General features: G+C 41.7%; 1 pseudogene; it reads right to left on the bottom strand.

The window, feature by feature from the left end:
• Positions 1 to 16,491: 16,491 nt before the first annotated feature.
• LOC147865262 (small ribosomal subunit protein RACK1 pseudogene) lies at positions 16,492 to 20,116 on the bottom strand (annotated as a pseudogene).
• Positions 20,117 to 23,307: the final 3,191 nt, after the last annotated feature.

Raw genomic sequence — 23,307 nt, 5'->3', positions numbered from 1 at the left:
CCACATTCTTGTATAAATACTGGGGTGCACCTTGATTACAGTCAAGGTGAACAACACCAATTACAAAAGCATATACAATTCTTGTTTATTTGTCTATCCTCTCTCTTGCTTCTTCTCTTGTCTATGCTCTCTCTCCCGCTATCTCTTAATATTGAGCCTTGTCTACTTGTCCTTGACAATCTTGTGATCTTGCTTATGCTCTCACTCTCTCTTAGTACTTAGCCTCATTCCACCCATTCGTGAGAACACTCTCCTTCTCTCTTCTTTCATCTTCCCTTATATAAGCCTCTCACATTTTTGTATATGGTCTTTAGCACTAATGAGCTCATATAGAGCGAAACATGTTTGCCAAAAGACCTTTTCTTACATAAATTGAAATTTGAATTCTCTCTCTCTCTCTCTCTCTCTCTCTCTCTCCTCCTCCCCTATTATTCTCTTTTATACTATTCTTTAGGTACCATACTATTTAACCTAACTATTCAACCGCTGAAGGTTATACGCTCGCACTCCTTGCTTAGGCCATACGACCAACAACTACTAAAGATTCAACATATCACATGGAGGTTCATTCACCGGAGATAGGAACCCACAATGGATCTGCATCGACAATGTTCGGGCAACCATCTAGTGAAGAGTTCCCTCAACCCACGATAATGACGTCTGAAACGATGGCATCAGCTACACCGACCCCTATCAAGCGCAATAGTGCAAATAAAAGACCACAAAAGCATGCTCGAGATTATATTCTCTCTCCCTCACTCATCAACTCCACTCCTGATACTAAGGTTTCCAATACTAAGTTATCATCTTCTAATACATCATTTTGCTCGAAATACTTAGAAGAATATAAAACTAGAGTATTCGCAGAATTTAAACAACTCTTCAAAAGAGAAAAACAAGCCACAAATACCCATAGTACGATGTTGAACTTATACTCTCATGAATGAACCCCTAATAATCTTAGAATTCATCCCCCCAAGCTAAAGATAGATCATGAAGAAATTAACAATAGCATGCATAAGGACTTTCTAACCCTAACTAATCAATATAATAAAGATCTAACAAGTACTTATATTAAACATCTAGACTTACTAGTGCACTCCTATACTAAAACCCTAGATAATTTCCCTAATACCATTAGATCATATCTACATAACTTTGCGAACATCCTTCAAGAACCCCAACATTTTGAGAATGTGTCATCATATGTTGAGCCTGCTAATTTTCATGAAATGATTAATACGTTACTACAAGATTTTGACTCTGAAATCCTAAAAATGTGTGACGATTTCGCACTAAATCACAACATTGATGATACACTTAAGAGAACAGCCACAAAACTTAGAGATAAAACAAGAGCACAAAATAGGTATGAAAACCCTAATATTAGAGATATAGACATTACAATGTATGAAGGGGAAGAAGAAAATGATAATGAGATGTTTTATGGCAGTCCCTCGTACATTGGTTCCGTAGAAGCCGAGATAAATAATACTAAATTTTTTGTCCCCCATACTATGAACCTAAATAAAAATTCTAATCACACACCCACACCCAACCCCAAAAAGAATCTAAACTTTACCCTAAACCCTAACCCAGAACCTAAGTCTAACCCAAACACTAACTTTAATTCCAAAAATACCACTAACCCTTTTCCTAACTCTCACCTTAACTCAAACCACCGCTCCAATAATAACTCCAAACAAGCGCAACGTCCTCGTCACCGAGCATCTAACCTCCTTTTCACCCGCAACACCGCAACTAATGAGGTTAAATAGGCATTTAAACCTTATCCCAACCCTGGGGGGCCTCAAGTTCTTTTCCATAACCCACACTTTGCCAATAATGAACCGCACCATTACCGCTCACCACAAGCATTTGCAACGATAGACCTCGGTCATCTCCCCGCTCATACAAGTCCTCCGGCTCCTAACACCGTCCCCGAGCTCCATTGTTAGAGTTATGATCTAAAGTAAGCATATGATAAGGATAAAAGATAGATAGAAAGAAAGGAGAGAGAGAAAGAAGGGTGCCGATCCACCCGAACAACCCCGAGCGAAGGGATCGAGACGGACTCGAGCCTCGATTAGCGTCCCATACCACCGCCGTGGCGTCGAGTCTTACCTGGTGTTGGCGTGCTCACTACAAGAGTTGAACCACTATGAAAAAGAGTCTCGACGTAGTCAAGATCTCATGAAATGAGGGTAGCTAGGCCTCATATTTATAGCGATACCCAAGGCCCCCAGGCAAGTTCACACTTGGCCTGATGGGTTGTCTCAATCTCGAGGATTAAAAGTAATCCTCCCCTTACACTCTCGTATAACCCTCACACTTATCCACCTGTATAGAATACTACGGTAAATTCTCACCACGGGATAATATATGGTCATGCCTGTAACATACTCCCCCTCTTTAAAACATTGCACTCTTGCAATGGAAAGTTAGTTCTAAGAGTATTTTCGCGTTCCCATGTGGCATTTTTGATAGATTTATCCATCCATTTAATTTTAAATTCTCGTATTATTGTAGTACGCAGATTTTTTGTTTTAACATCGAGAATTCTTTCTGGTACATGTGGTTTAGAAGATAATTCTTCAGAAGTAACCAGAGTTTCAGTTGTAATTGTATTGTCGCCAGAACCTAGAAGTTCTTTTAGACGACTTACATGAAAAATTGGATGAATTTCAATGCCATCGGGAAGAGCGAGACGATAGGTTGATGAACCAATGCGTTTGAGGACTTGAAAAGGTTCACAAAACCTTGAGGACCCGTAGACAATGTCTTAGAATTGTGAGGTACACGTAAAAATACCTTATGTGCAGGGTTGAATACATGAGGTTGACTATTATGATCGGCGTAAAAACGTGCTCTATGTTGAGCTATTTTTATATTATCTCATGCAATATGCAACATATCTTGCATATCCCGAAGAAAGTTTTGCGTACTTCGCAACTCATGATGATGTATATTAACATCAATTGGGGCTCCTGGATGAAAACCATACATCAACATAAAAGGACTGTATCTTGTCGACGTATGCTTGGAGCTATTATAAGTAAACTCCAAAATTGGGAGGTAACGTTCCCATTTTGTTGGTTTTGCACCAACGTATGCTCAAAGCATGTCCTCAATAATTTGATTTACTCATTTTGTCTGTCCATCGGGTTGAGAATGATCCGTGGAGCTCATGCTCAATGTAGTTTCTAACTTCTTAAAGACTTGCGTCCAGAAGTCACTAGTAAACTTTGGATCTCGATCACTCACGATATCCATTGGTAACCCATAAAAATGAAATAACTTGTCAACGAATTGGTAAGCCAATTCAGGAGTTGTTACCGTGGTTTTAGTAGCAATAAAGCTCGCCATTTTAGTTAGTCTATCAACCACAACCCAGATGGCATCATGGCCTTTTTGGGTGCGAGGAAGGCTAACAATAAAATCCATGGATATACTTTCCCACTTATTATTGGGAATGTCCAAGGGATGTAAAAGTCGTGCGGCTTTAAGTCACTCGACTTTATTAACTTGACATTGGTGACATTTAGTCACATAGCTATGTATGTCAGGACAAATCTTAGGCCAATAGAATTGAGTGGAGATGAGAACGAGTGTACAATGTTTTCCAGGGTGCCCTACTGAGGGTGCATCATGGCATTCAAAAAGAATTCTCTTTTTGACCTCAGGCAAATCTGGAACACAAACCTTCCCATTACGGTAGAGCAGACCGTTAGCAATGTGGAAGGATTCCTTCGAGGATGTGGTGGTGTATGTTCCAAACTCAACTCTTGTCTAGTATTTCGCAAAATAACTGTCATCAGGATACTTTCCTCGAAGGTGATCATAAAGATCTGATGTTATTTCAGTGAAGCTAAGCATGTTAACTTCACGGATGCGATTTAGTGCATCAACGACAATGTTCATGGAGCCTTTACGATATCGTATGGAAAAATCAAAGTCCTGGATGAGATTAGCCCATTGTGCCTTACGACCTTTCAGGTCTTGTTGGTCACAAAAATATTTCAAGGACTCGTGGTCTGTAGTTACCACAAAACGATTTCCATAAAGATAATGGTGCCATGTTTTGAGCACATGTATAACTGCAAATAACTCCTTTTCTTGAACGGTATACCGACATTGAGTAGAATCAAGTTTCTTACTCTCGAATGCTATTGGTTTACCATCTCGATATAAGACAACACCTATAGCATAATCGCCTGCATTAGTTCAACCTCCAAAGGTTTTTAAGGATCAGGTAAAAGAAGTGAAGGAGCCTTCCACACTAGGTCCTTGAGTTCCTTAAAGGCGAGATCTAGTATAGCATTCCGCACAATAGGTTTTGTAGACTTATGTTGTCGCGATATTCCGCGAGTACATGTAGGATTCGAGGTGGGACCACGAGGGTCTTGGACTAGGGAGTAGAGGAGAAGGAATAAGACACAATATGGAAGCTCAGCTCAAGAGGAAAAGAGGAAGAATAACACATAAACATAGAATAGAATAGATGGAGGCAAGATACACCCACAAGGCAAGAAAATCAACATGCTATATTAAGAGTTCACAAAAGATTACAACCAAGGCCGCATAGGACGCACCAAAAACAATAACGACTACAAGAAAACCCTCACCAGATCAGCAAGTAAAGAAGTATAGTAAAACCCTAAAGGAAACCCAAGAAGAAACCCTAGAAGAAATCCTAACCGAAACCCTAAAACTGAATAGGAAACCCTCCACCCAAGTGGTATGCCTCTCCCCCTCCAAATAGGCAACCCCTTCACAAGTGACCCCTCACTCCCTTTTATACTAGTAAGGGGTGAGGCACATTACAAAGGTAGTCAAATCCCCTTTCATTAAATGGGGAATATTTGGCCTTGATCTTAAATCGGTGGGCCTTTAACTCTCTCTCTCCTATCACATTCACACTCAATGCCCACTACTCATTCTACTCTACAAAGTGCACATCACATTTACACTTAACAACTTTCGTAGAGCACCTTAACACTTTAGATTCTACCCTTCCCTTTTACACTTGTTTACTTATTCTTATTACACAAATTTAGAAGTGCATGTGCAATGTTGCACATCCCCATTTTATTTGTCCCTCCCGGTTTTCTCACCGTAGCCAGAAATCTTCACGACAACGCGTTTGACCTTTTAGAAGATCAGTAAATGGCATTATCAACTGGGAGTAATTACGAAGGGATTTTTGCAAAAACCCAACAAAACCAAGGAATGATTGAACTTCTCGAATATTCCAAAGAGTGGGCCAAAGTATGATTTTCTCGATGCGAGAAGGATCAATTTCAACTCCTCGTTCGGTTATGAGATGTCCAAGATAAGTAATTGATTTCTTGAAGAACTCGCATTTTGAGATCTTCGCGTAGAATTGCTTGTCACACAATGTTTGTAAAACAAAGCAGACATGTTTAGCATGTTCTTCTAATGTACGACTATAAACTAAAATGTCATCCAAGAAAATAACGAAAAACTCATAATGGCCATAGCATGTACGGAATTCCATTTTAGGAACATCATCCTCACTTATACGAATTTGATGGTAGCTTGTACGAAGATCAAGTTTCGTAAAATACCGAGCTCCCTGGAGATGGTCAATTAGATCGTCAGCCCGGGGTAATGGATATGAATTCTTGATCATCACTTTATTCAAGCGTCGATAATTAATACACATACGCCATGTGCCCTCTTTCTTTTTTACCAAGAGAACAGGTGCACCCCATGGAGATTTACTATAACGTATATAACCCATTCGTAAATAGTCCTTGAGTTACTTAGATACCTTATCCTCTTTAGATCGACTTAAGCGATAAGGAGGTTTACTTATTGGTGCAATGCCAGGTACAATATCTATACGATGGTCTATATTACGTTTAGGAGGTAACCCATGTGGTAGTTCACTCGGAAAAAATCATGAAAATCATTTAAGATTTTATCGAGTGGTTGTTGTTCAAAATATGTCAATTGACCCAAGACGTTATCAATATTATAAACGTGAATGTTTGGATCAAGCAAACAATAAAATAAAGAAGAACAAGACAACTCAGATATTGATGGAGAGGAAACAATCGAAAGGGATTGTTTATTTACACATTGAATAAAATGAGTACAATCGTTTAATACAAAGGAAATGGAATGACGAACCCAATCAATAGACAAAGAAGAGTTTTTATTATAAAACTAGGGATAACCCAGTATTACATCAGTGATACAAAGATTCATTACATGGAAGTCTACTTCCTCTACATAAGTATCAATAGAAATTCCTAATGAGTGAATCGCCCCATTGATGTATTGTACTCTTCCATCAGCCAAATGCACCCTATAGGTGTGATCACTTACGATGGGTTGGATTCCCCATATCTGAACCAAAGGATCATTCACAAAATTGTGTGAGTTCCCGAATCAAATAAAAATTGTACGGGAGATCCATTGACATACTCGTTTGCACGTAGTAAATCATTGGGTCCCAATACATTGACAATTACTTAAATGATGTGTATAGACCTCAAGGACATTAAGAATCTGACCTTTATGGTCTGCAACTTTTGCTTTATTGTCGTGCTCTTTCCGTTGGAGCTTTTGACATTGTTCTTTTGTATGAACCTTCTTTTTGTAGAATACGCAAAAAGGATGTTGTCGCTTACAATCGCGATCCATGAGTTCATTGGGTGTCTTGCGTTTCCCAGCGAATTGCGACTGCTTAGTCCCGAGCGTTTCGTTGGGTTTGTTATGGTCCTTCTTCGAAGTGCATTGATAGCGAAGAACTATTTCAATGGCCTCTTTGAAGGATTTTGGATCCTTATCGTGCATTATCCAGTGATAGTCCGAATTGGGGATGGCATTGACAAAACAAGTTATTGAAAACGATTACTTGCGGAAGCGTTAGAAAATAGAGAAAGTAGATAATACACAGAGTACACGGGAGAGACAAAGAGAGCAGAACGTAAAAGCTATATTCAAAACAATATAAACACTCTCTCTCATTACAACTATGCTCAGTAGCACTATTTATACAAGTCCTTGTGGGACTGACAAAAGTACCGCGTACTTCAATGCTCACACGAACATCTGACACTTACTACGAGACTATAACTGCCTAGTAGTCTAAACTAATACTAGGCTTTCGGATACCGATTGGATCCGGCTAACCAGCTCCCCAGCTCACTGGCTCTGTTGCTTGCCGGCTTGGTTGCTCACCGGCTTACCGATCCGTCTCGCTCACCGGCTCTGGCTTATCCAGCCGATCCGGCTCCATTTGAGCTTGCCGCTCAACACTCCCCCTCAAGCTCAACTTGAGGTTGGATCCTAGTGTCCTTTGTGGCAGTCGGTTCTTCCTACCGACTTCTCCTGGCGTCGCTCTGCCTTGCTCGCGCTCCTCATCCGGTCTGGTCCCGTTTGCCGCAACCCTTCTAGTTCTGCGCGCCTCAACCTTCTCGGTCGGCATGTCTACTCAATAGGCCCCTCTCAGCTCCTTCGCTGCTATGACTCCGGCACTTGCTGATCCGTCGGTTCCTCCGCGATGGCACCGACTTCCGCTACATCCGTGTGTGTTTGGCCTCTAGTTGATTCGGTTCATCCGGATCCGTCTGTTGATCCAAATCGGCTGTCTCCGATTCGTTCCAGCTTTTTTTTGAATCGGTCACTCCCGACTCGTTCCAGCTCTTGTCCGAGTCGGTATCCTCCGACTTGTCTTTCGGTTCAAGGCCCTTCACCACATCAGACCACGTTCGGGTCTTGGCCTTGCTTCCATCCTCGGCTTCTTCAGCCGGTTCACCGAAGTCTAATTCTTCATTCGACTCCGTATCTCGGTCACTGCCACCGTGATGATGATGATTAACTCCGCATAGTATGCACTTTTCTTCCTGCGTGCACAGTTCTTCTTTCCGGTTGGCTCGGTCCTCCTTGACCTTGCCACCACTGCCGCTCGTTCCGACTTGTTTGGACGTGCCGACTTTCTTCGTCGACTTGGCTTCTTTTTCCTCCTTGTCTCCCCCTCTTCCGGTTCTACCCTTACCGGTGTCGGCAACAATTTCTTTGCCTTTGCCCGTTCCGGCAGTGTCTTTGCCCCTTCTTCTCCCACTCAAGTGTGGCACGTTGAGATGTTGAACACCAAGCATGTCAGTAAAGTGTTCCAACTTGTCCGACCCGAGCGGCTTGGTGAAGATGTCGGCAACTTGCTGATCTGTGTGAACATACCGTAGTTCAACTTCACCGCTCAGGACCCGCTCACGCACAAAGTGATAATGCACTTCTATGTGCTTCGTGCGAGCATGGAACACAGGGTTCTTGGCGAGTTGCATGCTGTTGATGTTATCACAATAAATCGGGATCGGGGTCGGTACCTCGATCCACAAGTCTCACAGCAGTCGCCGAAGCCAAATGGCTTCACAGGTGGCAACGGTCGCTCCCCGGTACTCAGCCTCAGTGCTTCACAGAGCCACTGTTGGCTGCTTTTTGCTACTCCACGCAGCAGCTACGCTCCCAAGGGTAAACATAAAACTGGAAGTGGATCTGCGATCCGACGCATCGCCGAACCAGTCGGCATCTGTGTAACCGACTAGCTCTTCGGTTATACCTCGCCGGTATAACAGTCCCCGATCCTTCGTGCCGCTTACATATCGTAGTATCTATTGCGCGCACTGAAGGTGCTCCACGGTCGGCTTCTACATGAACTGACTTATCATTCCGACCGGATAGCTGATGTCGGGTTGCGTGATAGTCAAGTAAATAAGGCTTCCGACAATTTGTCGGAACCGTTTCTCGTTGCAGGCCGGTCCGGAGTTGGGATGAAGCTTCTGGTTCCGGTCCAAGGGTGTGGAGACAGGTCGGCATTTTGTCATGCCGAACTTGTACAACATATTCAAGACGTAATGTCATTGTGAGAGCAATATGCCATCGGGGGTTCGGATCACCTCGATCCCAAGAAAATAATGAAGGTCCCCCAGGTCCTTCATCTCAAATGCATCCAACAACTGGGACTTGACGCGGTTAAGTTTTGGAAGACCCGGTCCGGTGATGACTAAATCATCAACATACAACAGGATACATACCGGACCGGTTGAGCCTTGCCGGATGAACAACGAAGAGACGGACTTGGAGGCCGCAAACCCCATCTTACGCAACCGGTGCGTGATCTTCGCATTCCAAGCTCGAGGGGCTAAATCATCAACATACAACAGGATACATACCGGACCGGTTGAGCCTTGCCGGATGAACAACGAAGAGACGGACTTGGAGGCCGCAAACCCCATCTTACGCAACCGGTGCGTGATCTTCGCATTCCAAGCTCGAGGGGCTTGCTTCAGGCTGTACAACGACTTTTTCAACCGGCATACCGTCGACTTGTTCATCTCCGATTGAAAACCGGGGGGCTGAGTCATAAAGACTTCTTCTTCAAGATCACCCTCAAGAAACGCATTCTTCACATCCATCTGGTGAAGATGCCACCCCCTTGCTGCAACAACCGCTAGCACCACACGAACCGTCGTCATCTTCGCTATCGGAGCGAAGGTCTCGTCGTAGTCGATTCCGTGGGTCTACGCATATCCCTTCGCCACTAATCGGGCCTTCTACCTGTTAACTGAACCGTCGGCGTTGTACTTTATCTTGTACACCCACTTGCATCCGATCGGTTTACAGTGACGGGGAGGGTCAACTAGGTCCCCCTTTGCCGGTTCCTCATCGGATTGGTCAGATTGACTCAATCTCTCGTTCGGCCTGCTCAACCGAAACGATTCCGGACTCTCATCCTGAGTCCACGCTTCATCATCATCTACCTGGACCGGTTCAGGCTCACTAGCCTCATTCTCCGGCATCGGGTCGGATTCGGAAGTCGGAGTCGGTAAGGAGTACCACGATGCCGATTTATCAAACTCGACATCTCGACTAACTCGAACCTGCTTTGTCCGGGGGTTATAACACTTATAACCCTTTTTCTCTTGAGCATAGCCGACTAGGATGCATTTTTCCGATTTTGCATCCAGCTTCCTCCGCTTCTCATCTGGTACATGCACATATGCAATGCTACCGAAGATCTTAAGGTGTCTCAAATTCGTCTTGCACCCGAAATACAGCTCGTGAGCTGACACCTTGTCACCGATCCGGTTCTGGATGTAGACAACCGTTCGGACTGCCTCCGCCCAGTAGAATTTGGGCATGCTCTTCTCCTCCAGCATTGCCCTTGCCGCATCAATAAGTGACCGGTTCTTCCTTTCGGCAACACCGTTTTGTTGTGTTGTGTATCTGCAGCTAAACTCTCGCCGAATTCCCTTTTGCTGCAGATAACTGTTGAATTGGCCGGAAAAGTATTGTTTTCTGCCATCCGACCGTAGGCATTTGATCTTCCTCTCCGATTCCCGTTCCACCATGCTTTGGAGACTCCGGAAACACTCGAAGACTTCACTCTTCCGCTCAATGAGGTAGATCCATGTGTGTCGCGTATAGTCGTCGATGAAGGAGATGAAATATCAACTCCCGCCAAGACTAACATTCTCTGTCGGTTCCCACACATTAGAATGGATAAGGTCGAGCCTTTTACGGCTCCGGTTACGTTCGGTAGGGAATGGAAGCCGGTGTTGCTTCCCGAGTTGGCAGGCTTCACATACTTGGGCCTTCCGGCCGTTGAACTTCGGCAAACCGAAAACAACTTGTTTCGTTTGCAGGTGTTGAAGCCTCCAATAATTGACGTGGCCTATCCACTTGTGCCATAGGTTGATGTCTGATTCGACCTTCTGTCCTTTTGCAAACAGGGCGGTGTCGACGTCATTGGTGTCGAGGATGTGGCTCAGCAACTGGTCTCCGACATTGGATGCGAAGCAGTACATCACTCTGCTTGCCGATTGTTCCCACACTGGGAAATCCTTATGTGCCGCATCAGGTGCTGTTTTGTTGGCTCCTTCGACGAAACTCCAGTAGCCATGCCCAATCAGGTACTAGTGCATCTTGTACGACCAAGATGCATAGTTGGATCTGTCGAGTTTCTCCACAGGGAGTGAGCTAGCCCTTCCTCTATCCATCACTTCTCTATTTGTTGTTCTTACGTCCTGTTAGGGTTTGCTTTCAAGCGTTTGTCGGTTGCAGAGGTTCTCAACCCTCGTGCTCTAATACCATGAAAACGATTACTTGCGGAAGCGTTAGAAAACAGAGAAAGCAGAGAATACACAGAGTACATGGGAGAGACAAAGAGAGCAGAACGTAAAAGCTATATTCAAAACAATATAAACACTCTCTCTCATTACAACTATGCTCAGTAGCACTATTTATACAAGTCCTCGTGGGACTGACAAAAGTACCGCGTACTTCAATGCTCACACGAGCATCTGACACTTACTATGAGACTATAACTGCCTAGTAGTCTAAACTAATACTAGGCTTCTGGTTACCGATTGGATCCGGCTAATCGGCTCCCCAGTTCACCGGCTCTGTTGCTTGCCGGTTCGGTTGCTCACCGGCTTACCGATCCGTCTCACTCACCGGCTCAGGCTTATCCAGCCGATCCGGCTCCAGTTGAGCTTGCCGCTCAACAGTTATTAACCAATTGTCCCCTTCTAGACCCGATTTTTGGATTTGGGTTCTAGCATGGTGGACATAGTCTTCTAACGAGGAAAACTTCCTACTAGAGAGGTTCATTAAAGCTTGTGTTGCTTCGGTTCGAGAGGGAGGTTGCAGAAATTGGCCCTTAAAAATTGTGACAAAATCTATCCAGGTATCGGGCAATTTCCCCAAAGTTCGGAGCCCACGCCACCAGGCGGCGGCCTTACCCCCTAGTTCTCGGCCGACATATGCAATCTTCGTACTATCTGGCGTGGGATAGAGCTCAAAATGAGACTCCCATCGGCCCAACCATGTGTAGATTGCTTCTTCGATTCTTTCCTTTTTTTCTCCCATAAATGGCTTTACGACAAATGATGGTTCACCCTGATGCTCATTGGGTCAATTAGTGTCACATTGTAAACTAATGACACGTGCCTCGAGAGAACTTTGAGATTGCTGAAGTTCAGATATTTGATGAACGGTTGAACTAAGGAAATTTTGTATTTGTAAGAAATACGACTCAATGGAGATTGCTCCATGAGGATTTCCTTGAGTTCCTTCCGCTTGAGCGGATGACATCAGGTCGTTATTCTGAGCCATTGAATGATTATTTCTAGCAAAGAAATAGGATAAGGTCAGACAAATAGTCATAACATCAAGTCGTGATGTAAACATATCATGGGCAAACATTAATCGATATCATGATCCCATGTCATTACCTCTCTAGATGTATGAGATGGGGTTCAAGATCAGGTGGTTACTATGGTAACACAAAGGTGTTTCAAAAACCATGGGGGTGACAAATGAATGTCTTTCCCTGATCTCTATATCGATTTTTTTAATGGCAGCTCCCCGAGGCTCAACCATGCATGTTCGCATCATGACTAGTTTATACACGAAAAAAATGTTAACAATAAATTATGTTTGTGTGCCCACATATGTGGTTTCGGTTCTCTAAGTCCTATTACGAGGACCCCGAAGTGCACTTAGACCTAACGTCTAAACATGTATTATAGTCATATGTATCAACGATGTTGTATGGTCTTGGTCATATTTGAACTCGAGACCATGAGAACAAATGTAGTAAACACTTGAGCTAACCAAATAGGTTGCTCATATTGAATGTTTAACATTTTATGCGTATTAGAGATATGCGAGGCATTTGCCCATATATGTTTTTTATTTAAAGAAACATATATGCCAAGAATCCTTATTTCCCTCTCGTTTACCACAAACTATGTTGGTATGTTACCTAACCTCAAGTCTCATAATTACGATGGCATATGCCAAAGTGCAACCTAATGGTCAAGCCAAATGAGCCCTCTTTTCGTAGTAGGCCCATGTGGCCCATCACATGGTTAAGTCATTACAAATGCCTTTCGTAAAAATGATCTCATGGTGGCATCGTATCCATGAAATGAGGGAGGGATGTTGGATATGTGTGTCCTAGGAGTGACCTCACATGAAGTGGGTCAAGCCCTACGTTCTCATCATCATTGTGGCTATGATCGTTTCGTTACATAACGAAATCGAAGTGACCAATGGGAATGTCAACAAAAAAGATTGTTGAAAAAAGGATGATGACTATGCCATTCTCACAAAAATGTGAGGACGGACACCAAGATCCTTTCCCCGAAAAGGACAACCTTCGATATATAAATCACGTTATAACTAACATACACATATACGATCAAATACGTATACACGTGACTAGATATGCATATATTAAGAAAAATCGCAACATCAAATAGCCAACATATGATGAAATCGAGACACGTAATCGAGGCATACAGCCTCTATGCACATGAAACATCCAATAATAAGGGTTAATCGTAATACACAATTGAGGTATTGACCTCTTACGCATACGACACCAAACACATATCATTTACCAAAAATCAAGGGATTGACCTCATACGCATACGTAACATATGGACGTGAACGTAATACACAATTGAGGTATTAACCTCGTACGCATACGACACTAATCACATATTAAATATATGTCAAATGAGGTATTGACCTCATACACATATGTAAACATTTTATACAACCAATTAATTACCACAACATCATTAAATCAATGAAAAAAATTAAATATTGACCGTATACATGATTAGATGGGAGAAGCAAAAATAGAAAGAAAAACAAGAAAGCGTTACCGAAGTTCCTTTGTTGATCGCTATCTGGATCAAGGTCGACTGCACGACGATCAATCACCATCCATCAAGAAGACAAAAACAAACAAAGGAAACATTAGAAACATGAGCTCTGATACCAACTGTTAGAGCTATGATCTAAAGTAAGCATATGATAAGGATAAAAGATAGATAGATAGAAATGAGAGAGAGAAAGGAGGGTGCCGATCCACCCGACCACCCCCGAGCGAAGGGATCGAGACGGACTCGAGCCTCGATCGGCGTCCCATACCATCGTCGTGGCGTCAAGTTGTACTTGGTGTTGGCGCGCTCGCCACAAGAGTTGAACCACCATGAAACAGAGTCTCGACGTAGTCAAGATATCATTAAATGAGGGTAGCTAGGCCTCATATTTATAGAGATACCCAAGGCCCCCATGCAAGTTCACACTTGGCCTAATGGGTTGTCTCAATCCTGAGGATTAAAAGTAATCCTCCCCTTCTTTACACTCTCGTTTAACCCTCACACTTATCCACGTCCCGAGGGCTCCACTATATTTAAAGAGGTTGTATCACGTGCGTTCAAGATATCTTTTATAAACCCCTTATACATATGGTTTTTCACTATTTTAGAACCCTTTTGTAAAAAAACGGTTAATAAAAATACCCCTTATTGTCAATATATATTTTGACAACAACTATTTTAAATACCCTTACATAGAAAAACGCATGTATATCCTATAGATGTATATCAATCTACATTGTATTATTTGAATGAGTTGGGCATATTTTATGCATAGTTGTATGTATGTATGTATGTATGTATATGTTATGTGTGTGTATGTATTGTGTTGTATTCCATGTCTATGTATTGTATTGTATTGCATGTGTATGTATGTATGTATGTATATGTTATGTGTGTGTATGTATTGTGTTGTATTCCATGTCTATGTATTGTATTGTATTGCATGTGTATGTATGTATGTATTGTGTTGTATTCCATGTTTATGTATTGTATTGTATTGTATTGTATTGCATGTGTATGTATACATGTACTATATTGTACTATACATGAATGTGTTTGTTGTGTGTGTATGTATGAATGTATGTTTGCTTGTTTGTATGTATATTTTCATGTATGTGAGTGTGGAGAGTATGTGCGTCTTCACACCACCTTCATTCAAAGAATAGGATCACCTTCAATGCCATCTTCTTTGACATGCCTATGTAACATTGCATATATCGTGGTTTCATGGAAGTGAAAAATGATATATCTAACAAAAGATATATCATAACAAGAATATACCATGTGATGTGCAAGAATAATTCACAACATTCAACTTGAGAAAGAACTTCACTACATGAAGTTGCTACAATGCCAAAACAAACACATACCAAGTTTTTCTCTAAGAAAACTTCAGCATTTAAGTCCTTAAGTTCCTACAATGCAACCACACACAATTCTTTTAACCTTTAAACATCTCTTCCATAGCCATAGCCCTTAATCTCTCTACGAAAGAGTAAGCTATGGAACCCACAAAGGTTTAGATTCAAGAACATCTAATCTGAAAGGTTTGGTCTCAACAACAATATTTATCATAGATAGGTTTGGTCTTGACAAATTAATTGTTACATAATGAAAACACATTGTGGGAATTCATGTATCCAATTCACAACAAATAAAACCAAAATAGAGTTTCAATTATGCCTCTTGTATTAGTAACATACTTAAACATGACAAATTTACCTCAACCATGGAAACTAGCACTGCAACCATCATGCCGACCATATGACTTGCATGAAACGTCGAAGCACCCCATTGAAGAGTATAAGGAATGCAAAGCTTAGAAATTCACAATTTCGGCAACCTTGATGTTCCATCTAAATATCAACTTAGATACATATAACTTGCAATATATAACTAGGAATTACTAAAAGAGAATCGGTAGAGGAACAATGATTTTATATCACCAAAAAATGTGTATCCAATATTTATCCATGAGTAACACATTGATGTAAGTGTTATTCACCATCGTGTTACATCATGCCCTGACATGTTCTTCCTTGCCCAAAAATAGATAACATTGAGATATACATGCACATCACTTATATTTATTGAGTTTCAAAGGGTGACTCTATCTAATTGCCCACACTTCAAAAACGATGTTATATTGTGCAATGAACAATAGAAACAATAAATATGGCTCAAATTACCAAGGTGATGAAACAACCAATGACGCTCGATCAATCCAGCAGTTGGAAGCAATAACATCAAAGGCATGTATGTCTGTAGGCTCCCATTGGTGTAAGGAGGTATGCATAGGCCCAAATGATAGCCACGCCTATGAGCGTTGAGAATCATTCGAAAAAAAATTCCCAATTTAAAATTCTTCAAGAACTACATTTTATGATTGTATTAAACAATGAAACTTTTGAAGTGAAAGCATAAACAAAATGCTCACAAAACACATTAAACATGCATGTCATTACCTGCATGCGACAACAACTTTTGGATAATTATTTGGTTGATCCCATTTTCCACACTTTCCCAACTTGCAAGTATAAATAAAATTATTTCAATATCTGACCCAAAATCAACAATTCTTTCAACAAAAATGCATATTTCTTAATGTTTGTTGCGTAAAAATACCATACCCATGGAAAAATCATTAGGAGGAGAAAAACTACACAACATGATTACAACAATCGTACATACAACCCATAATGCCGAACTTTTTATATCAACTCACTTGCAATAGCATGGATGGATTTTCACATAATATTCCTTTGTGTGGAGGAGCTCCCAACTATGACCTATTGTTGTAATTAGCGGGTGATTTAAGGTTATTAAGGTTCCACACCACATATTTGTCCCATGAACCATAAACCATTATAGGATTCGCAGTAACAGGTGACAAGTAACATATGATACTCAGCCGGTGTGTGCATCTCCCTCTTGGATAGTATAGTTGCACTCGCTGAGAGTGTTCCAAATCTTGATGAATCGATCCCTCGATGTGGAAACGATCTGACGATTGTCTGCAGAGAAGGCAACGCTCAGAACGTCTTTAGAGTGTCTAGTGAATCGGCGGTTTGTGGCACCGGAGTAGAGATCCCACAGATGAAGCTCTCCATCCTAGCTCCCTGATACTGATAGAGCAAACTTCCTATCAGAAGAGATGGCAACATCTTATACGAAGTGACCATGACCTGTGAGGCGTTTCTTTGTATTGCCATAGTTTTCGTCTCAGGTGAGGGACCACACAACAAGAAACTTGTCTCGAGAAGCAGAGACAATCATGTACCCATCGATGATGGGGCAAGAAATGGAGGTGAGCCAGTCGTTGTGGCCGCTGAGTTTTCCGCCACAGTTTCAATCTGTCTCTGTCTCTATCATTGTCTCTCCCCTCTTTCTTGCCCCACATCAAAATATGTATACTCCCCTCCCTTTCATTCTCTTCATTCCCCCCCCCCCCCCCCCCCCCATTTTTTACTAAAACACGAATGTAATCCCCCTCCCCCTTTTCTTCCCCCCCTTTTTTTGAAACAATTAGCGTGACTTTGTCACACGTTTTAAAAATAATGTTGTAGTGTGTGTACATGTGCCTTACATATGTATGTATATTTGGTGTGTGTGCATATGTATGTATTAGATTGCATGTGTTGTATGTATATATCTACTATATGGGTAATTGTGTATGTTCTATGCATGTGCTTATGTATGTATTGTGTATATGGCATGTGTGTATGTATGTATTGTATGTACAACATGTGAGTGTATGTGTGTATATGTGAGTGTGTGTGTGCACGCGTGTTCTATAGATGTGCTTATATATGTATTGTATGTATATCATGTGTCTATGTATGTATGTGTTAATGTTAGTGTGTGTGTTTGTGTGTGTTTGTGTGTGTGTGTGTGTGTATTTTCTATATATGCATATGTATGTATGTATGTATTGTATGTATCATATGTGTAGCATGTGTCTATGTACGTATGTATGTGTTATGTGTGTGTGTGTGTTCTATATTTCTACATATGTATGTATGTATTATGTATTGTATATATAGCATGTGTCTATGTATGTATGTGTTATGTGTGTGTATTTTCTATTGATGTACATATGTATACATATTGTATTGCAGGTGTATATATGTATGTGTGTGTATGTACATATTGTATTGTATTGCATGTGTTGTATGTATTGTGTATTGCATGTGTGTGTGTGTATGTTCTTTACATGTGCACATGTATGTATTCTATGTATGGCATGTGTGTATGTGTTATGTGTATGTATTCATGCATACAATACAATATATACACACACATACAACACGCACCACATACATATATACACATGCACATATGTATGTGTGTAGGTATGTACATTTGTATTGTATGTATGCATGCATGTATGTACATGTATGGATGTAAGTTGGTAACATTTATAAATGTATCATTGTAGGCATGTGTACGTATGTACACAATGTATGAATGATATATGTATGTTCATGTATGAATGCATGTATGTGTATATATGTAATATGTATTGTATTTATGTATCTTTTCAGGGTATTTTCGTGTTTAGTATGTGTATGGCTCATATATGGATGTATGTTTGCAATATGCACATAATATATATGCATATATCCAACGTATGTGTAAGTATACATATATCTAATGTGTGTGTGTGTGTATATATATATATATAACTTATAAGTATTGTAATTTGTATGACCCCGTATTACCTATGTATATATATGGTGATATGTGGAATATGTATGTATGTATGTATCTGTATACATATATGCATATGTCCATGTACATGATTCGATGTGTTTGGATGTGTGTTTATAATATGTGCATAATATGTATGTATGTGTATGTGTATCTATATATGTACTATTACATTGTGTATGACCATGTGTGTATTTGTGTTTGTGTATGTGGTGATATGTAATAATGTATCTATGTGTGTAATATGTACGTAATATGCACTCATATATATGATGTGTGTGTATGTATGTAAATATTTAAGTATTGTAGTTTGTATGGTCCCATATAACCTATATATATATATATATATGGTGATATGTGGAATAAATGTACATATGCAATATATATATATGTAATAATGTATCTATATATGTAATGTATGTACGTGTATGTAAATTTGTATATTGTGTAATATGAATGGATTATATGCTATGTAGCATGTAATTTATTGATGTGTTTGTTTGTGTGTGTGTATATATATATATATAACTTGTTTGTATGTATGTAGATTTGTAATACATATAATATGTCACTATACGTATTTATGTGTATGTGTATGCGTGTGTATATATAATATGTAATTTATTTATGTATGTATATTTTTTGTGTTTGGTATGTATATATGTATTTGTATATAATTGTGTGCATAATAATATATGTGTGTAATATGTAACATACAAAATATGTATGTAGCATGTATGCATTTACATATATGTATTTGTGTATGTATTTACATATGGTAATATATATTTGTACATATATTCATGTTTAGTCAGTATGCATTATAAATGTGTGTAATGCATGTATATACATATTCATGGATGTAATGTTTGAATGTAGGTATATGTGCATGTATGCATGTATATGTATGCATGTATATGTATGTATGTATGTATGTATGTATGTATGCTACTCCAAAATTGACTATTGTTTGCATAATATATTCTTTACTATCTAATTGAAATATCTAATATTTCATGGGCTTATGTAATTTTTTTCTATAGCGTAATTGATAACACCCTTATGTAAATATATTTTTTATGTATTTATTAATACCCTTATGTATATATATTATGAATCTCAATGGTTAATTTAAACCCCTTTTGATGAACTCATGTGCTATCATACAAGTTTTGACAGTGAAGCCCCTGGGATCCATGTGTATAGAATACTACGGTAAATTCTCACCACGGGATAATACGAATCAAAGCCGCCAACAAAACTTCTCGCTGCCGCCGCCACCGCCCCTTCTTCGCTGTACACATGGTACGCCCTACGATAATTGGACATCATAGAAACATGATCCACCCCACAATACTCAACAACATGCCATGGTTGATCGCGGCCTCTTTCATCAATCGTTCCCCCCCTTATTGTAAACGAGTATGGGACTGTGTTGGACAACCATCTCGTGCACCCTTCCCCCTCCCTACATGGCGCGCTGTTTGGGACTACGCAAGGCAACCGATAGACATTCATGCTGCCCCTCCTTCCAACCCCTCATCCATGCTCACAACAACCTCACCTCTCACGTTTTCAGAACCCTAATTACTCCCCTTTCTTTGTTCCCTCCTCACATCCCCCTTTGCCTTCATATGGAGGCAGCCTCTGTGAACAAATGCGTCCTCCCCTCACCTCTCCCTCTCAATTATTTCCATATCTCATCCATGCCCCTGCATTACTTCCCGATAATCTAACTCATGCCTAGAGTATCACTAGCTGACCTTTGATAATCAAGTATACCAACAAATCAAAGGAACAACCATGGGTTGCAACTTCTCAGTTGTCTATGCATGCCTTTTCTTATCACACTTAGAAAACTCACAAACCACACCCCATCTCTGTCGAATACAAGTGTATAATGGACGTATTCACACTATCCCTTGTATAGCTCTAGTTTGGGCCATTTGTGTAATTAGCGTAAAGGGTAGTTGCCCTAAGTCGGTCACTATATAAAGTGACCTAGTAACCTCTTTGTAAGGTTTTTGTATTATTGTCTTATGGAATAAAGAGTCTTTTGTGCCTCTCTGTCTCTCTCTCTCTCTTTTTCTCTCCATCTCTGTGCACGACCTCAGAAACTGTCATACGCAGGTATTCAGCAGAATCGAATGCTATTTGATCCTACACATTGACGGCCTTGTTCCCAACATCTGGTATCAGAGCATTCGGTCCTTCAATCCGCTGTCGGCCGTCGTCTCAGCCTGCACAGCATTCGGTTTCCTGCGTCATTCGAAGAAGAGAGAAGAAGAAAAACGAGGCTTGCATCTCATCGCGTTAGATCATCTTCGCTTGGAGTAAGCCAACCGGCTGTACTCTGTTCCCTGTGATCGTAACCGCTCGAGGTGAAATCCCCTTGTGCAACACTGACACGATCGTGCTCCACTCGGTTAAACGGCATCCGAAGAGGTCATCAAACGCTGCTCGCCGCTCATTGTAACCACTCGGTGCAGATCGGTCTCAAGACAACAACCCCAATTCGTGCTTCATCCGGCTGATCGACATTCGGGAGGATCAGTTGGATCCGTCTCTCTCGTCGCTGCAGTCACCCGAAGCAGAATCGGTTCAGATAATCGGTTTCAATAATCGGTATTTGGCATATATATTCGGAAGCGAACCGGGCTCACTCCGACTCGGCAACATTCGGGAAGACCAGTCGGTTCTGTCCCTCAAGTTACCGGAGTCAATTCGAGCAAGTTCAACAATACATATATCCGAAGCCGAACCGACTCGGGTTCAAATCCGACTAGAATGATATCGGGTGAACCAATCGGCTGCACTCCAACGAGGTTCATAGTCGACTCCGAACCGAGCTTCGTCAACCGAAACCAAATTTGATGGCATCCACATCCGGCTCGTCAGAAATGAGTCTACGAAAGTTCGATGGATCGAACTTCAACTTCTGGAAGGAGCAAATGCAGGACTATCTCATAGTTAAGGGGCAAATCGATCCCATCGAAAATGAAGAACCTCCAGAAGGATACAAACCAATTGAGTGGCAGAAGCTGGACAGAATCGTCCGCGCCACGATTCGGATGCACCTATCGGAATCGGTATACTTTACGGTGCAATCGTGTACGACAGCATTCGAACTGTGGAAAACACTGTCGGACACCTACGAAAAGAAGGTCGCTGCAACAAAGATGTTTCTGATCCGGTGCCTCTACAACTTGCGGATGAAAGAATCCGATTCGGTTCAAGCACATCTCAATGAGTACGAAAGCATAAGCTCCCAAATCTCATCTCAGGGGACGGCAATCGAGGATGAACTCAGAGCAATGATACTCATGAGCAGCCTTCCCTCATCATGGGAAACTTTCGTCACAACCGTGTGCAACGCGTCAACCACGGCTGTTAAATACTCCGAAGTCACGAGCGCAATCCTGACCGAAGCAGCTCGGAGAAAGTCTTTCGCCAAAGACTCAACAGACGACGCTTACGTAGTACAAGGTTCGACAGACCGATCGAACATACGAGGAAGAGATTCCTCACGGCAGCCGAACAATCAGCGAAGACGGAGCCAGTCACGGGATAATCGAATCTGCAACTATTGCAAGAAACCCAGACATATCAAAGCCGACTGCCGCGCACTCAAGAACAAGAACGACAAGTCTCAGAAATCAGACAAGAAGAGTGGCCGGCATGAGGAGATCAATTACGTCAGCTTCTCAGCCGATGTACTACCAAACGACCCGAATATACTATCAATCGAAAATCCAGTCGGATCAGAAGTTCTGCTCACGACTGAAGAATCGAGCACATGGCTCTTAGATTCGGGCGCGTCATTTCACGTAACTCCTCATCGATCCCAATTTCGGCAATATACGATCCGTCACTCCGACTCAGTTCGAGTCGGCAACTCGCAACACTGTGACATCATTGGAATCGGCACAGTAGAGCTCAACCTTGCAGGTGGCTCTACACTTGTACTTCACAATGTCCGACATGTACCCGAGCTCTCAAGGCCATTGATCTCAGTCGGACAACTAGATGAAGACGGCATTCGTGCCGGTTTTTCTTCGGGAGGGTGGACACTCCACAGGGGGAACCTCCTGCTTGCTAGAGGACCCAAGATACACTCACTGTATCCGTTACATGTTACGCTCAGAGAGGGTAACCTGTTTTTGGTGGATATTCCTGTGTCATCACTATGGCACAGAAGATTAGGACACCTCAGCAAGGCCGGCATCACGCACCTATCTAGAGCCGGATACATCCCTAAACTCTCCTTCTCGGACCATCAATTCTGCGAACATTGCCAGTATGGCAAACAAGCAGCCGCATCACACCCGACATCAGCACCAAGAGAAACGAGACCTCTCGATTTAGTCCACTCGGACGTCTGTGGCCCAATGCCGCATCAGTCTCTCGGCGGTGCCTCTTACTTCGTCAGTTTTATTGACGATTCGACTCGAAAGGTGTGGGCTTATCCAATTCGCACCAAAGATCGTGTCTTCTCGATCTTCTCCGATTGGCTCGCTATGGTAGAAAATCAAACCGACCGAAAACTGAAATGCTTTCGGACCGACAATGGGGGAGAGTTCAAATCAGAAGAATTCGTCAAATTCTGCCGACAACGCGGCATCCGACGTGAATTTACGGCACCACACAGTCCGGAGCAAAACGGGATTGCAGAACGAATGAATCGGACAATCCAAGAACGGATAGTTTCCATGCTCCAACACTCCGGACTGTCGGATGGCTTCTGGGCAGAGGCTCTACTCACGGCAGTACACATAATCAATATGTCGTCAAGCAGACCTCTAGGACTTCAAATTCCTCAGGAACTATGGATCGGCAGTAAGCCGAATTACGACAAGCTGAGGATCTTCGGATGCGAGGCATACGCCCT

This window comes from Azolla caroliniana, unplaced genomic scaffold, assembly GCF_043228905.1.
Source record: "Azolla caroliniana isolate FFs.n. ecotype wild unplaced genomic scaffold, voAzoCaro1.0.p SCAF_4, whole genome shotgun sequence".
NCBI classification, from domain to species: domain Eukaryota; kingdom Viridiplantae; phylum Streptophyta; class Polypodiopsida; order Salviniales; family Salviniaceae; genus Azolla; species Azolla caroliniana.
Note: the sequence above shows the minus strand (reverse complement) of the source record. Positions and strands in the feature narration are given on the sequence as shown.